Here is an 18,143-nt window from a genome sequence, read left to right as displayed (position 1 = left end):
AATAGTAATGTGTAAATACTTACATTATCTGGACATGGTAACATTATAAGGCTTTCTTTTTGTCATTGAATTTTCCTAAAACTTAATAATTTGATATTTCAAAATCTCTACCATAGGGTTGAGATTTTGTTTACCTTATTTATTGTGATATCCTCAACATCTATTAGAATGCCTGCCCAGTAAAAATTGTTGAACAAATGAATTACACACTGGAGGACATATTGAAATCTTCTGGTAAAGCTTCATGTGTTTTTTTTTTTTTTTTTTTTTTTTTTTTTTGTGACGGAGTCTCACTCTGTCACCCAGGCTGGAGTGCAGTGGCATGATCTCGGCTCACTGCAACCTCCACCTTCTGGGCTCAGGCAATTCTCCTGTCTCTGCCTCCTGAGTAGCTGGGATTACAGGCATGTGCCACCACACCCAGCTAATTTTTTGTATTTTTAGTAGAGATGGAGTTTTACCATGTTAGCCTGGCTGGTCTTGAACTCCTGGCTTCAGGGATCCACCCACCTTGGCCTCCCAAAGTGCTGGGATTACAGTCGTGAGCCACCATGCCTGGCCACCTCATGTGTCATTGATTCTGCAGCAGCCTTGGTAGGATTTTAATCTCCACTGTCATCAGTATTTTCAAAGTCAGAAAAGATATATTTGCTGAATGAACTTTATCCTTCCCTTTGGACCAGGTGGGCATGGAGTCTGTTGGCAGATTTTAACTGAGTACCTACAAAGGGCAAGGTGCTGGGCTGAGAAAGAAGCCATGGATTTTACAGTCCTGTGCTCCCATAGCTCTGTGGGATGGGGCGCCTGCAGGTCACAGGGATGGGGGCATTATTAGCAGGAGGCTGGAAATTTATACCAGGATTCAAGAAGGGAAGTTGGGAGTCACATGCTTTCCACCAAACAGTAATTAACAATATAAGGCAGAATGCATGTAAACCCGGAATCAAGACAGAGGGTGCATTTCTGGCTCGTGTGGGAACTTTGAATCTGAGGGGATGGCAGAATTTCACTGGCACAGAGTAGGAAGAGTTCTCTCTCTGTGTGTGTGTGTTTTGGGATCAATAGTGTAGTGCAGGCAAAAGTTTACCTCTGCCCTTCTAGGGTCTTGGCTGGGCTTGAGAATTAAATTGACATAAGATAAATTAACAAGAGAAAAGCATATAAATTTAACATATTTTACATGACACAGGAGCCCTCATAAGAAAATGAAGATAAAAAAAAAAAGCAAGGCTTACATGACTTTGTAAAGAGGCAATTGTGGAAAAGTATCTAAATTTTATGGGGAGGCCAAAGGGAGATAATTCTTTTAACAAGGTCTGTTTATACGGAATTATCTCGGCTATGACTCTTCATGGAAGAATGTTTCTTTTCTCTTGGCAAAGGGAGGGCATCTTCCACGTGATAGTTTTTATCTCCTGCCTTCAGGGAAAAGAAAGGGAAGATTAAAATACATCTAATCTTCTTGAATCTGCTCTTTTTCAAGTGCCTTTGGCTTGAAGTGATCCTTATGTCAAAGTGGCATATTTGGGGGTGGCATAGCCTGCCACCCTTCAGTAGTGTGACTCAAAGCTGAGTCAGAAAAGTGCAGGGTATTTTGAGGGGTAGGGAGCAAACCTTTGTTGTCAGGTAACCCTATAAGCACAGCATGGGGAAAGGGTCTATCTCCTAGTCTTGCTAGTTCTCCCAAGAGGCATCTTAAGTTGTGCAGAACTCTCAGAATTCTCATATGACCCTTTTGAAAATCAGCAGAGGCCTCTATCAGAATCAGTGAAAGCAGGTGTGCTTTCTAGACCCTAGAGAGACATGGAAGATGCCAGGATCAGGTCCTGTAGAACTTCTGTTTCAAAATGTGCAGTTTCTAGTTTTTTTTCCAAATGAGCTTGAGTTGGAATCTCAATAAGTGGATCCACCTGCCAGTCAAACAAACCAGGTAAAAGTGATTCAGATGGGAAATCTTCTGGGTAAGAAAACTGAATAAGGAAAAAAAGAATTTACCCCAGGCAAAACTGACATTATGTTCATTCTCTAAAGGCTCACATATAAACAGCGATTAACAGAGATCCCACAATGCTGGACACTGTGAGAGAAAGATTTACTTTCAGTAGAAATGCACTTACATTTCTTGTTATGCTTGTAAGCAGGGCAGCTAATTCATCCTTAGGAAAATCAAAGAAACTTTTGGGAGGAAGGAAACATTGACAATACCACCAAATGACCCCTTTAAAAACTATCTATAGTTATCTATAATTAGTCAATAAATGATCAGAAACATGTGAGTTCTTTCTTATTTGGTTGAGGAGTATGGCCTTGAGAGCACAGAAGAGCCCTGAACATTTAAGTGTGTGAGCAACATGGGAAGAAGGCAAAATGGCCAGTGACCAGGACAGAAAAGACAAACTTATGCAATGGCATGATTTTACATAACCTGGGTTCTCCTAGTACATCGCAGGGATTAAGTTACCAGGTTCACACAAGCTCCACCTGGGATACCAGTCCCGATTAATTTTTCATGGCTTCCTGCAGCACAGCATTGAGATATAAGATGATAAAGATTTCAGCTGTGTAAGAGACTGTGGACAACGTGTTAATGTCTCTCTGGAATAAGGGAGGGGGAGTGTTGATGCAATGTTTGCCAGTACTGATTGGAAGCTTGGTGGAGCTTTTTTGTCGTGAATGAATTGAATTAGAAGCACAATTTGCAAAGTTTGCTTTTAAAAGTATTGAATACGGACAACTTATTTTTTACCACATAATTAACTTCTTATACATTGATCTTTGTTTTTGTTGTTTTTTTTGAAATGGAGTCTCACTGTGTTGCCCAGGCTGGAGTGCAGAGGCACGACTTTGGCTCATGCAACCTCCACTTCCTGAGTTCAAGCGATTCTCCTGCCTCAGCCTCCCAAGTAGCTGGGATTACAGGCACCTGCTACCAAACCTGGCTAATGTTTGTATTTTTAGTAGAGATGGGGTTTCACCATGTTGGCCAGGCTGGTCTCGAGCTCCTGACCTCAGGTGATCCACCTGACTAGGCCTCCCAAAGTGCTGGGATTACAAGCGTGAGCCACTACACCCAACCACATTAATCTTAAAGTTTCAGCAAAGCAGATATGACATGCTTGCTTTCCCTCCTTAAAAAGCTCAGGAAGATATTAAAACCCTGTAAAATTATCCTTTGCGGGCTTTGCGTACTGAATTGAGGTAGTGAATGCATTTTTCTTTTCATCACTCAAGGAAAACCTCACTATTTGGTGGCAGTTACGACAAGTGTATCCCCCAGAAGCTATAGCACATTAACTGGGTGACCAAGGTTAGAATGTTCACCAACAGCAGCCCCTGTGCTGCTTCTCTTGTTCTGCAAATTCGGTCTCTGGAGATCCTCATATTAAGCTTTCTCCCAATCCTTGATTACAGTTTGGAAGTTCCTGTTCAGGCTACCACTCTCCTTTCTGAATTGCCCTTTTATTTCTTGCCTACTCCACTCTCCAGGTACCAGGGTCTTCATGGGCTCTCCCAGGTAATCCACACATATGGCTCTTTCACAGATCCTTCACCTCACCCTTTATTCCCCCAACGTGACCGATCTAGTCTCCTCCCATTCTTGTCAGTGGCCTTTTTGAACTAGCCCCAAAAGAGCCACCTAATAAACATATTCATTCCAAGGCATTAGCAACAACTAAATGTGTTATCCTTCACATTCTAAGAGGTAAACAATGAGTTAGACAGTACCCTACTCAGTGTCAATGCCCTACCCAATATCATCCCATCAAGTGATGGGAAGAGGGCTATTTGGGCAGAGGGCACACTGATGTGGCCTCTGTTATGGCATAAAACCTACCGTCCCACAGGATATATTGACAATTAGGGGTCACAGTTCTTACTGCAAAACACGGATGAGCAGAAATGTTCTGTTTTCTTCCTAGAACGATGTGTCAACATAAGCTGAAATCAGAAAATCAGAAACAAAAAATCTTTTAATCTTTTTTTTTTACTTTCCTTTTCAGTATAGCAGGAAGCTTTAATGTAAATGACTGAAACATAAGTTTTTCAAGGTTTCCCTTATGTCTTGGTTCCCGTAACACAGGAAAATCTTCAAAACATTTTAGAAAAAAGGCAAGTTGTCTGTGAAGAAAGAGTTTTAAAAACTAAAGAACTTTATACAGAAACCATTTGAAGGATGGGAAGAAGCTAACAGCAAAAAAAAAGTGAAGATTTAACTTGGAAAGCAAAGCAAAAAATAGATGCGAACAAGTAGAAAAGAAAAGAACAAGAAGTTAAACATTAAGCCACTTCCTTTTTAGAGATTAAATACAAACCTGAACACTGAGAAAAAAAAAAGCGAAAAGAAAGAAGAATTTAGAAGTCTTTAGAAAAAGGGCATTAGATAATACTATGCTATAAATCTTTTGAATTTTTATTTTGTCTGAAATTTTTTTGAATATATGGCATCATACTTAGGATTTCACTGAATTGCTTTTATTGCAACATTTTAAATTTCTGTTGAAAATTTAATCCAGTACCTGACTTAGTCCCTTTATGAAGAGAAGCAGCCCTAGGACAGGACATGACTAGGAGGAAGGAAAATGGAAAACAGAGGAAATTAAAAAAAAAAAATCACAATACTGGCTAGGCAGGTTGGCTCATGCCTGTAATCTCGGCACTTTGGGAGCTGGAGGCAGGAAGATCACTTGAGCCCAAGAGTTCTAAACCAGCCTGGACAACATAAGACTCTGTCTCTACAAAAAAAAAAAAAAAAAAAAAAATAGCTAGTCATGGTGGCATGCACCTCTAGTCCCAACTACTTGGGAGGCTGAGGTGGGAGGATTACTTAAGCCAGGGAGGTCAAAGCTGCCGTGAGCTGTGATTGCACCACTATACTCCAGCCTGGGCAACAGAGTGAGACCATGTAAAAAAAAAGAGAGAAAGAGAAAGAAAGAAAAGAAAGGAAAGAAAGAAAGATAATAGTACCACAATTGTAAAAGTTTACTTGCAATATGTGGAAGGAAGTACTGGGTAGTGGTTAGCATTTTTTGTAGTTAGAGATCTTGATTTAAATTCAGACTGGCGCCTGATGGTAGTGTGGCCTGTGGACAACTTCCTTAAACTTTTCTGTCTGCTCAGCTGTAAAGTCTCTGCCTGGAATGGTGCCTGTCAAAGAGAGGGAATGGAATTAATGTTTGTTGAATGAATGAATAAAACACTCATACAACATGCATAATTCTTTCCTAATGGGATTGCGGTAAGGATCAAGTTAGACAATATCTAGTAGCTTATGACTATTAGAATATATCTGGAATTGAAACTGGCCTATATGTTGGGTAATGTAGAGTTACACATGCAAAGGGCAGCTTTTCCTAGGCCCTTGACACGTGTTCTAAGATCCAAAGTTATACCTGGGCATGTGTGGCCTCAGAGCTTCTGCTGTGTTGTCACCTCATGGATGGGTCATCTATACCTCACAACCTTTAACACCCCTGCCCTGTGGATTATTATATACCTCATCCCATAACAGAGTATATAGATGAACGATGTATAATCCCATATACAGTGATTAGGGAATTATTACTAAATGAAAATGAGAGAAAGCTAACAGAGAGGGTGAGAGGGATGTTAGGGTATCATTGCCTGGAATCCCTTTGCAACTCATGCACCTCTTGACCCTCACTACAACATCCTTCTCTTGCCAGTCCAGCACAGTGTAGGTGCTGCGGGTTGCCAGCCCTAGGTATGCCCCTCCACGTTCAGATCACACATTTTGTTAAGGTACAAAATCCTTGTTTTCTTTCTCTCTCCTTAAACTTAGGTGTAAATCTTTCTTTTTTCTTCAACTTTAATTTTAAGGTCACGGTTACGTGTGTAGGTTTGTTACATGGGTAAATGTGTGCCATGGTGGATTGCAGCACAGATCATCCCATGACCTGGGAATTAGGCCCAGCATCCATTCAAAATCCTAGTTCTCTTATATCCAGTCATCATTTCCTGAGGTAAAACCAACGTGGGTGAATGTGGAGTATGGATAAGTAAAATTACGTGAATTCAAGGAAGTTTGTCATTAAGTGAACAAAAACTGACACAGTACATGGGAATTCCGATAAGAGATAAAATCCTTATAGTTGGAGTGAATGTGGAGTTAGCGCAGTATCTGCACATGCTTCTCAACCTTTAAGACTCTGCTTCATAATTATAGAGGCAACAAGGTGGGCTGAGCAGATATGGAAACTGCCACTCCATTCCTCTGCCCTGCCTAGGTCTATACGCAGAGAAACACTGGATAAAATAGATATTAAAATATTACATCTTAGATAAGTTCAAATGAAAGAACAGGAACAAATTAGGAGTCTGATGCAAAGAGAAAACTCAAAGCCATTTTGATGAATGAAAGTGGATGCCAAGTAGTCCTTTGTGGTATGTGTTATGGGCTGGTCTCCCAACACCTACAAGGTGTTAGGAAGTTGACATTGGACTCCCTAAATAGTGGAGCTTTCAAGGAATTGTATAGTTCATGAATTATGAGTAAATTAACTGTATTCATTAGTAGCAATTCTTGGACACAGTTGGATGCCAGATCACCATACTGGACTGTGATAAACAGGCATCCACAAGAAATATGAGCACCTAAGACTGTGGGTGGGGCATGGATACACACTACTTGCCAGGGCAGGGACTTGGCTGAGAAGCCAATGTTGAAACTAGCATGGAACCAATGAAACTCACCAAACTTTGCTAGAGGCACATACCAAACTGCCCTAGGCAGGAGGCTACCTGCCCCCCTCATTTCAAAGCAGAGGAAGCATTTCCACAACTTCTGCCAGAAATGGGCTCAGTCAAGTAATATAACTCACCACCAATAGAGGTTCAAAACACATAACAGCTGTGACCATTCACGTGCAGAATCTACAGACTGTTGAATTATATGAAAGGAATTTTTCAAATAAATATTTTAAATAATCAAAGAGAGAAATAAATGGGACCTACGAAATAAATTCAGGATATTGGGGAAAAGCACAATTGGATTTATTAAGAACATAATAGTTCTAAAAATGAAAATATGATAGTCGAAGTATGATCATTGAAACTTAAACAAATTAATACATAAATGGTAGGCTAGACCCACCTGAAGAAAGCATTTGTGAATTAGAAACTAGATTTGAGGAACTCACTCAGAACGCAAAATAGTGGAAAAAAGCAATGGAAAATATGAAAAAAAGTTATAAGATGAATAAATTAATTAAAAAGTTAAACATAAGCATTAGTAGAAGTTCCAAAGGTGAATGGTAGGAGAACGGGGTACAGGCAATGTTCAAAGTGATAATGGCTAGGAGTTTCCAGAACTGAAGAAAAGTAGACGGGGCAGAGGAAGGATTTACATCAGAGCTTACATTTTTCGAAGATCCTCACCTGATCCCACGAATTGGGTTGGCTGCCCTTGATCTGTGCTCCAATTTTATGTATTTTGTCATTATCCCTGACACTCTAGGCTCAGGAGTGGTTTCTTATTTATCATGTATTCAAGTCCCTAATATCCTTGGCACATAAAAGGAGCTTAATGAATATATGTGGAGGAAGCAAAGAAGAAAGAAAGGAGAGAAGGAAAGAGGGAAGGCGATGGAAGGAGGGAGAAAAGGAGGGAAGAATAAAGGCCTGCGTGAAGGAGGAGGAAGAGAATGAGGAGGACAAGCCTTAAAAACTAAAACAACTCCTGGAAACAGTTACACATATATGTGTGTATGCATATACTGAACATATATATATACACCCATACATATCCACACATAACACTGGGTATTGCATAACAAAACTTACAGTTTTACATACAAGCCTATTAAAATTTTTACATAAAGGACTTTATTTCCAGAGAGGTGGAAAACAATTTCCAAAGTTGGAAATGCTATATACTCAACATCTTTTCAAAGTTCAGCCATGAAGAATAGTAACAATAGTAACAAGTAACCAGTTGTATCAAACACAAGTACAAAAGTTAACAAGTGCAGTGAATGCTTAGTGCTAATTTGGTAAATGACATCCTGCCCGACTTTTTTTTTTTTTTTTTTTTTTTTTGTTGGAGTCACCCAGGCTGGAGTGTAGTGGTACGATCTCAGCTCACTGCAACATCCACTTCCCAGGTTCAAGCAATTCTCCTGCCTCAGCCTCCCAAGTAGCTGGAATTACAGGTGGTCACCACCACGCCTGGCTAATTTTTGTATTTTTAGTAGAGACAGGGTTTCATCATGTTGGCCAGGCTGGTCTCAAACTCCTGACCTCAAGCGATCTACCTGCCTCGGCCTCCCAAAGTGAGCTACCGCACCTGGCTGGTGCCTGACTTTTGAATGTATCTTGCAGATTTGGGTGATTGAAGTATTTTAACTTTCTATTAAAAGTTGAACCAAGCTGTATCTGCACACCATTTAAAAGCTAACATGTTCTACCCCCAGATACTCTGACTTTTCAGCAGTGGTTGACAAGATAAATGCTGATGTTCAATTTATAAAATAATTTTCTTTTTTAAAAGAGTGAAAATTTGAAGTTATAAAAGTCATGAGAAAAATGTTTGTGGAGGAATTTCAGTATATTTTATTGAATAAACTTTATTCTTTCAAAATAAATTTTAATAAATGTCATAGAAGTATTTGAGGAATAAACTTCCACATATTGAAGACCTCTGTGTAATGTTCTCCAGTGGTGATTCACGTACATTATATCCTTTAGTCTTCTTCCAAACCCCTCACTTTAGAGATGAAGAAATTGAGACCAAATGTGCTGTGTATATTGCCTAAGGTCACAGAGTAGAAAAAAGTAAAGTTGACATAGGCGTGGCTGTCTTCAGATCTCTTCCTCTGTGCTTTGTCTAGTACAGATGTCATAGATTTATTGCCTGGATTGTTGTAACATTCTGTGTGAGCCATGTTTGATATATTAACATGAGTGGTGTGAACGTTTAATGCGATATTCTTTCTTGTCCAGCAATGAGAGAGTACGTGATTGTGAATCCACCCTCCTGCTGTAAACTAAAATGAAACCAGATCAAATACATAAAGCAACCCTTTCGGACATTAGATATAGGCCACACAGGACCATGATCCCTAAGAAAGAAGAAACACCTACCTAAGTGAGTCAACAATCATTCTACTCTTTTGTCTGGAAGCAGTTTTTGGACCAAAGCGGCGGTTATAGAATCCAAGCAGATCATGGAGATCTCACTAAGCTGATGGGGAGTTCAGACAGTGGAAAATCTGGGATGAATTCTAGAGTGTTGGATTGGAATTCAGGTTTCAATGTGAGCTCATGGTTCATAATAAATATAGAAATAAATGTAGAAGTAAATATGTGTTTGTATATACATATATATTTTCCAGTCTTATCTACTGAGTGGGATTGGGAGCAGCAATAATCCAATTCTGATTAGCATAACTAGAGCCTAAATCTTGTCTTCCAACTACTATTTTCATCTAAAAGGAACTAGGGCTTCCTGAAAGAATGGTCAATTTTGGGGCTGGATCAGGAAAAGTACAACACAAGCCTGAGTTATCTTATTGTACCAAAAAGTAACAAAATGTCAAAGAATGCAAAAGCTTAATGACAATAAAAAGAGAGAGAGGAGAGAGAAAGAGAGAGAGAGAGAGAGACAGAGAGAGAAATAGAGACAGAGAACCTCTCAAAAACTGCAAAAGCTCCTACTGGTCTAAGCAGGGATAATTTGACGTGAAAATAAATGTCAGTTGTAGATTCTAACTCATTGAATTAAATAAGAAACCATGAGACCATAAAGATATAAATAAATTAATGAATCAATAAAAAGTTTAGTGAAGAATAGCATATTTGCATAGTTTCAAAGTAACTTCTCACAAAATACATATTAATTACAAATTGGAAAGAGTAATGTCACTTGGCAGACAGGATCCTAAACAAGTGATCAAAGTGCACATCATGAGAGGAGGAAACAATTGATCTTGTGCACTCTCTGATAGGAAGCAACAAGAACACAGCACTACCTCTGATATTCCTGCCAAAGACATAGCACCCAAATGTAATGAGGAACAAGCATTAGACAGGTCCAAACCAGGGGGCTTTCTACAAAATAATTGGCCTGTAAATGCCAAAAGTGTCAAGCTCATGAAAATCAAGGAAATTTTGAGAAAATTTTCCAGACTAAAGCAGACTAAAAAAAAAAATGACCAAAAATAATGTAATGACTGTTTCTCAACTGAGTCCTCATTCTGTAAAGGTATTACTGGAACAACTGAAAATTGGCCCTGAGTATTCAATGGTAGCAATATGTCAGTATCACCTTCCTGATTTTGATGGTATTATCTAGCTTATATAAGATTGAAATAATACAAGTTTATTTTCTGACCACAACACAGTTAAAATAGAAATCAATAGCAAAAAAAAAAAAAAAAAATTCCTGGAAAAATCCTAAAGTATTTAGAAATTAAATAACATGTTTACAAATAATCCATGAATCAAGAAGAAATAATAAGAAAATTATTAAAATTTTTCAAAATGAATAAGAATGCTAACAAAGTTACAAGTTAGTAAAATTGAGAAAAGAAGTAAAAGCAAATATTGATCTGTTTAACGAAAATCTGTATTTATTACAGAGGTTGAATTTATAATAAAAGCTTTTCCAAAAAAGAAAATTCCAGGCCCAAATTGCTTCGCTGGTATATTCTACAAAATATAGTAGAAAAAAGTAATATAAGTCTTCTATAAACTCTTTCAGAAAATAGAGAAAAAAGAATTCCCAACTTATTTTAGTAAACCAGCATAATCGTGGTAACTAAACCAGAGAGGGACATTACAAGAAAAGAAAATTATGGATCAGTATCTCTCCTGAATATATCAGTTGAATGAAACACTTGGTATCTTGAAGGAATCATTTACAGACAGAAAAAAATGGCTCCTTGAAGAAACTTTCAGCAAAGCTACAAAGATTTTGAGCACAGCTTGGTAAAAATAAAATTAAGTGGGCACAGACTAGAAGAGAAGACAAAAGCAATCAGTGTGAAAGAGTTCTCAGACTAGGTGATTGTCTGAGATTGCATGATATCATTGGCAAGCAATAATATACTTGTATTCATGTGATTTTTAAAAATTGAAATCAAGTTCACATAACATAAAATTAAAAATTTTAAAGTATACAATTCAGGGGCATTCAGTATCTTTATATACATAACCATCACCTTTATCTAGTTCCACAACGTTTTCCTCACTCCTAAAGCAAAATCTATGCCTATTTGCCCTTCCTCCAGCCCTACCAACCACTACTCTATTTTCAATATCTCTAGATTTACTTATTCTGGATAGTCCATGTAAAGTGAATCATATGATCTGTGACCTTTTGCGTCTGGTGATTTTGACCAGGGTCTTTACCCTTCATGCATCTGATTTCTTTGCCCTGAAGGCAGGAGAAAATTATTTATCTCAAAATATCATTCAGTTAATTTAAGCCTAAATTAGAGCTTGCATCTTGGAGACGTTGTAAGCAGAGCTCTTAGCACCTGTCTTGGAATGTTATAATGTCCAGTTTGAGTTAGTGGGTTGTGGTGGTGCTGGTGGTGGTGAGAACAGGATTGGAACCTTTACCAGGCCACATGCATGAAAGACCAAGCAGTGTGTTCCGAAGAGAGATCTGGGATTCAGGGCAGAAGCTATACTCTCAGAAAACATTTCTGCAGGCATCCCCACTGTGTGGTGAACAGGGCAACTGCATGGGAAATGGAAGCGCCGCTGCTAGCTCCTGCGTGGTTGCTGCATCAGTGAGCCCACAGGCCATTTCACTCATCTGGGTCCTGGATTTCTCATCATTAAATTGAGCAGGTTGGACTACATCATGTCCAAAGTTGCTTCCTATTCTACACTTTCTGGACTCTCAACTGGAATGCCATTCCCAGAAATAAATACAATGACTGTGGGAACAGACATGGTAGCCTGGAAGCTGATGGCCACAAAAGAAAATTTACTGTGCTCTGTTATGTAATAAATTGTTACATAACAGTTTATTATGAGGAAAAGAGATGCATAACAGGATAGTCACCATTCACTTAGTGCTTTTTATGAGTTACTGTGCTAAACACTTAGATTTACTAATTCATTTGTATCTTACAAGAATCCATGATGTAAAAATTGTTATTATCCTCTTTAATTTCAGAAAGCTGAGGTTTAGAGAGATTAACTTTTTAATCTCTCTAGTAGAGACAGCTAGTTAAGTGGGAGAGTTGGCATGCCACCCATAGCTTATTTTATTTTGCAATATGTGCACCTTAACACTATGTATTAATATGTATTAATAAGCAAAATGATTTTCAAAATATACATCCATATAGTGCAAGTAGGGCTGGAGGTAAATTCACTCATGGTGGTAATTAAATGGAGACATGTTGACTAAGTAGAGACATGTCAGACAGGGCTCTTAGGGTGGCCATGTGAATGTTCAACTTCTGAGACCTCAAAATTTCATTCGGTCAATAGTATTCCAAAAGCTATATTAAGAGAATGTTGGGCACTTTTTATGGAACTGGAGATTTCAATTCTATGTGTAAATGCTCCTAACCCCTAACTCTGAATCTAGAGAGCACTAATTCAAACTCTTTCCCTCTTATTTATAACATCATTTGCCAGGAGGGATTGAATTGTGGATTGGCATTATGCATCTGGAAAGGTCTTCCAAATAGTATTAAATATATGACACTTTTGCATTGGTCATAAGTAACTTTTTAAGCATTTGTAGTTTATGAAAAGAGATTAAGCATAGAGTCTATTTGCAGCCTTTCAACTGGCTGCTAAATATCAACTATCTGTTGTTATTCAGACAGTTACTGTATCAGTCAGAGCCCTGTAGGAAAGAAAGGGCATTCTTCAGCTGGAAACTTCAGTAAAGAGGCATTTCCAATGTTTAAGAGAGTATTTACTTGAGTAAGGGAAACCAATGAGAGGTAATAAAACACTATGGGGCTAGCAATTGCATGGAACTGACACCAATCCTAGAAGGAGCAATTAATGCAACCTTGCTGAGTAACTGGAGGTAACTTCCAGCAACCCTGAGGTCAACCTACTGGACCTGTGGACTTCTGTAGACAGGCATCCTACCTGTTGTAACCCACAGGGAGGGAGCCAGTTGGATAATTGTACAGAACCTTTTCTCCAACCTCTGATTCACTGTTCATGCAGCCTATGAACAAACCTAGTCAGAAGAGGTAAGGGAACTTGTAGACACAGTCAGTAAAGGTCAGCTCCCAGAGTCGAGAGGAGTAGAGAATGGATATAGAAAGGCAAATGGAAATATTCCAGAAATATATTTTTATATAGTCACATATACATTGCTATCTCTCCATGCCAACTATATCCCAGAAGATGGTGGATGAAAATGGGAAAGAATCTTGGAATTATCTTTCTGATATAAGCTCTGACCATCTCTCATGCTAAAAATGCAAACAAGGGAAGATAATTGTGCATTATATATTTACAGGATGGCATACAACAGATCAATGCTAAAGAAAATAAAGGTGATTTCCATTGGAAGATGACAACTTTGCCTGGTGCTGCTACTGGGTAGTTGACTAGTTAGTGGAGCTAGCTGAGCTCTCGTTAAGGCCATCAGGCCACTGCATTTATAACTATTAATATATAATCTAAAGGGCTGTTCAAGGGAAAAAACAATGAAAGTTGAGATTTGTCTAATAGATATACATACAGATATATGTATATCTATTATAAAAACAGATTTATTGCGATACAATTCACATACCATAAAGTTATTCATTTATTTATTTATTTATTTATTTATTTATTTTTGAGACAGAGTCTCACTCAGTTGCCCAGGCTGGAGTGCAATGGCACCATCTTGGTTCACTACAACCTCTGCCTCCCGGGTTCAAGTGATTCTCCTGCCTCAGCCTCTTAAGTAGCTGGGATTACAGGTGTGCACCACCATGCTCGGCTAATTTTTGTATTTTTAGTAGAGACAGGGTTTCACCATGTTGGTCAGGCTGGTCTCAAACTCTTGACTTCTAGTGATCTGCCTGCCTCAACCTCTCAAAGTAATTACAGTTCACTCTGAGCTGTGTCTGAGCTGGTATCCATGATGCAAGACAAAGTCTTCCCCCACTCTTTTCTCTCCTCTCCTCAAGCAGAGGGAAAAGGTCTCTTTTAAAGCTATGAGCTGTGCAGCTTGGGGTTAGGGGAGTGGTAATGCCAGCACTCCCTTAGCCACCCCTCTGGTGTCTCTGTAGGTGGCATCCCCCCCACCCCCAGTTTATTGTCTCTGGGCCCAGTTTAACATTAGGATTTACCAAGGATTTCCTGTCCATGTCACCTAGATTGTCTTTTTAGTTTAGGTAGAACTCCAGAGTACTTTAGCCCACTGTAGTGAGGTTTGTAGGAACTGATGTTTGGACCAGTGGGATCAGTGAAACCCCTCTGGTTAGGGATGGTTTAAATACTCGCTCCACGGGTGAGTGTCAGCTGAGTTTGGTTTAGTTTTGTTTTGTGTTATAATAGGGAAACAATGAGTTCAATGCCTCATAAATGCTGTGTCTTCCTCTCCCCAGCATGGCAAAATGCTCTCTGCACCTCATTCCCACTGTGGGGAGATGGGAAAGGGATGGCGTTGGTGATTCAAGATTGTTTTTCCTACCTCTTTAGTGCCTCTTTCAGTGATATGTAGTTAAAACTGGGTACTGTGGGTGCTCACCTGATTTTTGGTTCTTATGAAAGTGCTTTTTTTGGTGTAGATAGTTGTTAAATTGGTGTCCTTATTGGGGGTGCAATTGGTGGAGGCCTCTATTCTGCTATCTTGCCCTGCCCCTCTGTCCTTACCCACTTATTCGTGTGTCCTTTGGACCTCAGTCATATGTTTTTATGCTATATCTGGCTATCTAAGACCTCCAGCGTGGTATAAAATCCAGGTCTTTGTTCATTAAATAGCCCATAATCTGAATATATTTTTAAGTTTTAAAATCTCAGCTCTTACTAAAACACTTCTTCTGGGTCCTATTCTGATGGAGTCTACATAACAATTTGATATGCAAACTGAGAAATCAATCCAAGAAAGGCTGTGTTTAATGGTGAATATATGTTTAATACAGTGCCCCATTTGCAATATGAAAGGGATATTCAATAGTTCAACATACACAAGTGTCTGAAGTAGGGGACTCTTTGCTTACACCTATCAAATTGCAATGGAAACCATCTTGACTACTCTGTACTATGATATCAGGGTTTTTTTTTAATTGTCTTTAAACAGTCATTCATTTATTCAAACAACCATTTATTCAATGTCTGCTACACGCCAGGTATCCTGTAGTATTAAGCACAATGAGAAAAAGCACTTTTGTCACCCACAAGATGCTCACAATCAAGATGTTCTGGACCATGTCAAAGGTATACAATGGAGTGAGGTCTATGAGTGTGGAATGCCAGGGGCTATTAGAATGGAGAACAAGAGCAACAATTTCAAATTGGGAAGCAGAAGGTGATGGAGATTCAGAAAAAACTTTCTGAGTTGACTCTTGAACTGAGCTCTGAGAAGCTAGTAGGAAAGAGTTAAGTGAAGAAATGGGGAAAGATTTTTCAGACCCCCAAATTGGCATGACAGCATGGGACATTTTGGGAACAGGGACAGGGAATGCCTGTGAAAAGTACCAAAAGCTGAGACTGAAAAGTGAGTCAGGAATAGAATCTTAAGATCACTGCAGGTCAAGCACAGGACTTTGGACTTTATACTGAAGGCAATGAGGAGTAATTTTTATGAGTGTAATACAACCCAATAAATTACCCACAATGTGTTTGAGTTTGTATTACTCTGATAAAAATTGTAATAGACATAATACTTTATAGTCACTGTGCTATTTCATTTTCATTCTAGGCACACAACGAGACATTCTCCAGATCACCTGGCATCTATCTAGCTGGGGCCACAAGGTTTTTTTCTGCCAACGGAATATGTGCAGAAGTGATGTATACGACCTCAGAGCCCAGCCTCTAAATATCCTGTGTCATGCTCCACATTCTGTCCATTCATCTCTCAGTTAACTAAATAGAAGTGATGCAAGGGAGGACTCCAAGGAAGCCCTAAGGATCATGAAGCTACATAATGGGAGAATTGCTGTCACCACAGTTCTGGAAGAAGAATTGTTCAGGAGAACAGCCATTGGACTATGGCATGCCAAAGAAATAAATCTCTGTTGTGGTAAGTGGCTGGGATTTGGCAATTGCTTTTTAGAGCAGATAACATGAATTATATTAATACAAGAAAGTCCATCAGATCCTCAGCAAGGGAGTAATATAATCAAGTTTTTATGTTAGTAAGATTCCTCCAGCAGCTGCAGAAAGCATGAAGTAGAGATGGTGTGAGAAACTTGAAGGGAGGGAAATCAGTCATGTGATTAGTGCAACCATGCAAGCAGGAAACGATGTCTTGAATCACAGCAGGGGCAGTAAAGATGACAAGATGATGCAATTACAGGATGTTAACAGGACAGAGTCAAAGTGTTCAGTGATTAGCTTCATGGATCTAGAGCAGTGGTTCTTAAATTTGGCTGTACTCTAGAATCAACTGAGAAGCTTTTAAAAAGGACAATTACCTGGCTGCACCTGAGATCAGTTAGATCAGAATAAATATTGTTTTTACACTCCTCAAATAATTCTAATGGACAACCAAGGATGAGAACCATAGGTATAGAGCAGTAGTTCTCAATAAGTGGCCCCTGGATCAGCACTATATGTATCATTTGGGAACTTGTTAAAAATGCAAATTCTTATGCTCTACCTAGGGTGAACAGCTAGTCTGGCTTACCTGAGACTGAAGAGTTTCTTGAGATAAAAAAGCTGGGCAAGGTGGCACACATATATAATCCCAGCACTTTGGGAGGCCAAGGCAGGAGGATTGCTTGAGCGTAGGAGCTCAGCACCAGCCCCAGCCTGAGCAACATAGCAAGACCCCTATCTCTACAAAAATTAATAAAAAATAAAATAGCCAGGCATTGTGGTGTGCACCTGTAGTCCCAGCTACTTGGGAGGCTGAGCTGAGAGGTTGCCTGAGTCCAAGAGTTTGAAGCTTGCAGTGAGCCATAATCATGTCACTACACTTCAGGTTGGGCAACAGAGTAAGACTCTGTATCCAAAAAAAAAGAGGGGAGGGTGGAGAGAGAAAAGACTTTTAGTGCTAAAACTTGATAGTCCCAGGAAACATGAGATAGTTGGTTATTTTAATCTGACACATCAGACCTACTAAAACAGAAACTCTGGAGGTGAGGCCTGGCTATCTACATTTGAAGATCACTGGTATAGCGTATTCTGAAACTGCATACTTAAAGGCTGTTTTAGTCCATTTTGTGATGCTTATAACAGAATATCTTGTACTAGGTAATTTAAAATGAACAGAAATTGATTGACTCATGGTTCTGGAGGCTGGGAAGTTCAAGATTGAGGGGCTGGAATCTGGCGAACCACCTTTATAATCAGCGTTAATCCATTCTTGAGAGCCAAGCCCTCATGATCCAAACCTCCCATTAGGCTTCTCTCCCAACACTGTTGCATTGGGGATTAAGATTCCAACACCTGCTTTTTGGGGGACACATTCAGACCATAGCACATACCGACAAACAACCACATGGAAAATGTGGCCTGAAGAGAGTAAACAAAGGGAAAATTATGGGGGAAAGGAAAACATCTCTTTTTTTCAACAGAATGATTATGGAAACAAACAGTATGCCTATTGTATTTTCAAAACTTTCCTAACATTATTATCTAATATAATGAAACCAGCTAAAGGCTAACATTTATCCAGACAGAACTTCTGAGTTCATAAAATTTAGCTAGCCAAATGACGATTTTTAGTGATCATGCATTTTTAGTTCCTTCATTTTACTTTAAGGAAACTGAGACTCAGAAAAGTTAAATGACATATCCAAAGCCTCACTGCACTTATATGGCAGTGTCAAGATCAGACTGATATTTCCTCCAGGGCAAGGGTTATGTTTTTACTTAGTTGTATCATCAGCCCATAGCAATGTTTGGCACGTAACAAGCTCTTGCCAATCCATTAAATGAATACATGAATGAAGACTCTAAGATCTCTTGCCAATGCTCTTTGTACAAACTCAAAATTCCTTTAAATCAGGTCACATTGTTCTCAGTGTCATACTGGT

The 18,143-nt window shown here is 39.1% G+C and overlaps 1 protein-coding gene across 1 annotated transcript in view; it reads left to right on the top strand.

The window, feature by feature from the left end:
• Positions 1-18,143, top strand: part of TMEM64 (transmembrane protein 64) — a 296,234-nt gene that overhangs the window by 75,900 nt on the left and 202,191 nt on the right. The window contains exon 2 of the transcript XR_010141225.1: positions 15,860-16,183. The gene's annotated coding sequence lies outside the window, so the exon portion shown is untranslated. The remainder of the gene's footprint in view (positions 1-15,859; positions 16,184-18,143) is intronic.

This window comes from Pongo abelii, chromosome 7 (assembly GCF_028885655.2).
Source record: "Pongo abelii isolate AG06213 chromosome 7, NHGRI_mPonAbe1-v2.0_pri, whole genome shotgun sequence".
NCBI lineage: Eukaryota > Metazoa > Chordata > Mammalia > Primates > Hominidae > Pongo > Pongo abelii.
Note: the sequence above shows the minus strand (reverse complement) of the source record. Positions and strands in the feature narration are given on the sequence as shown.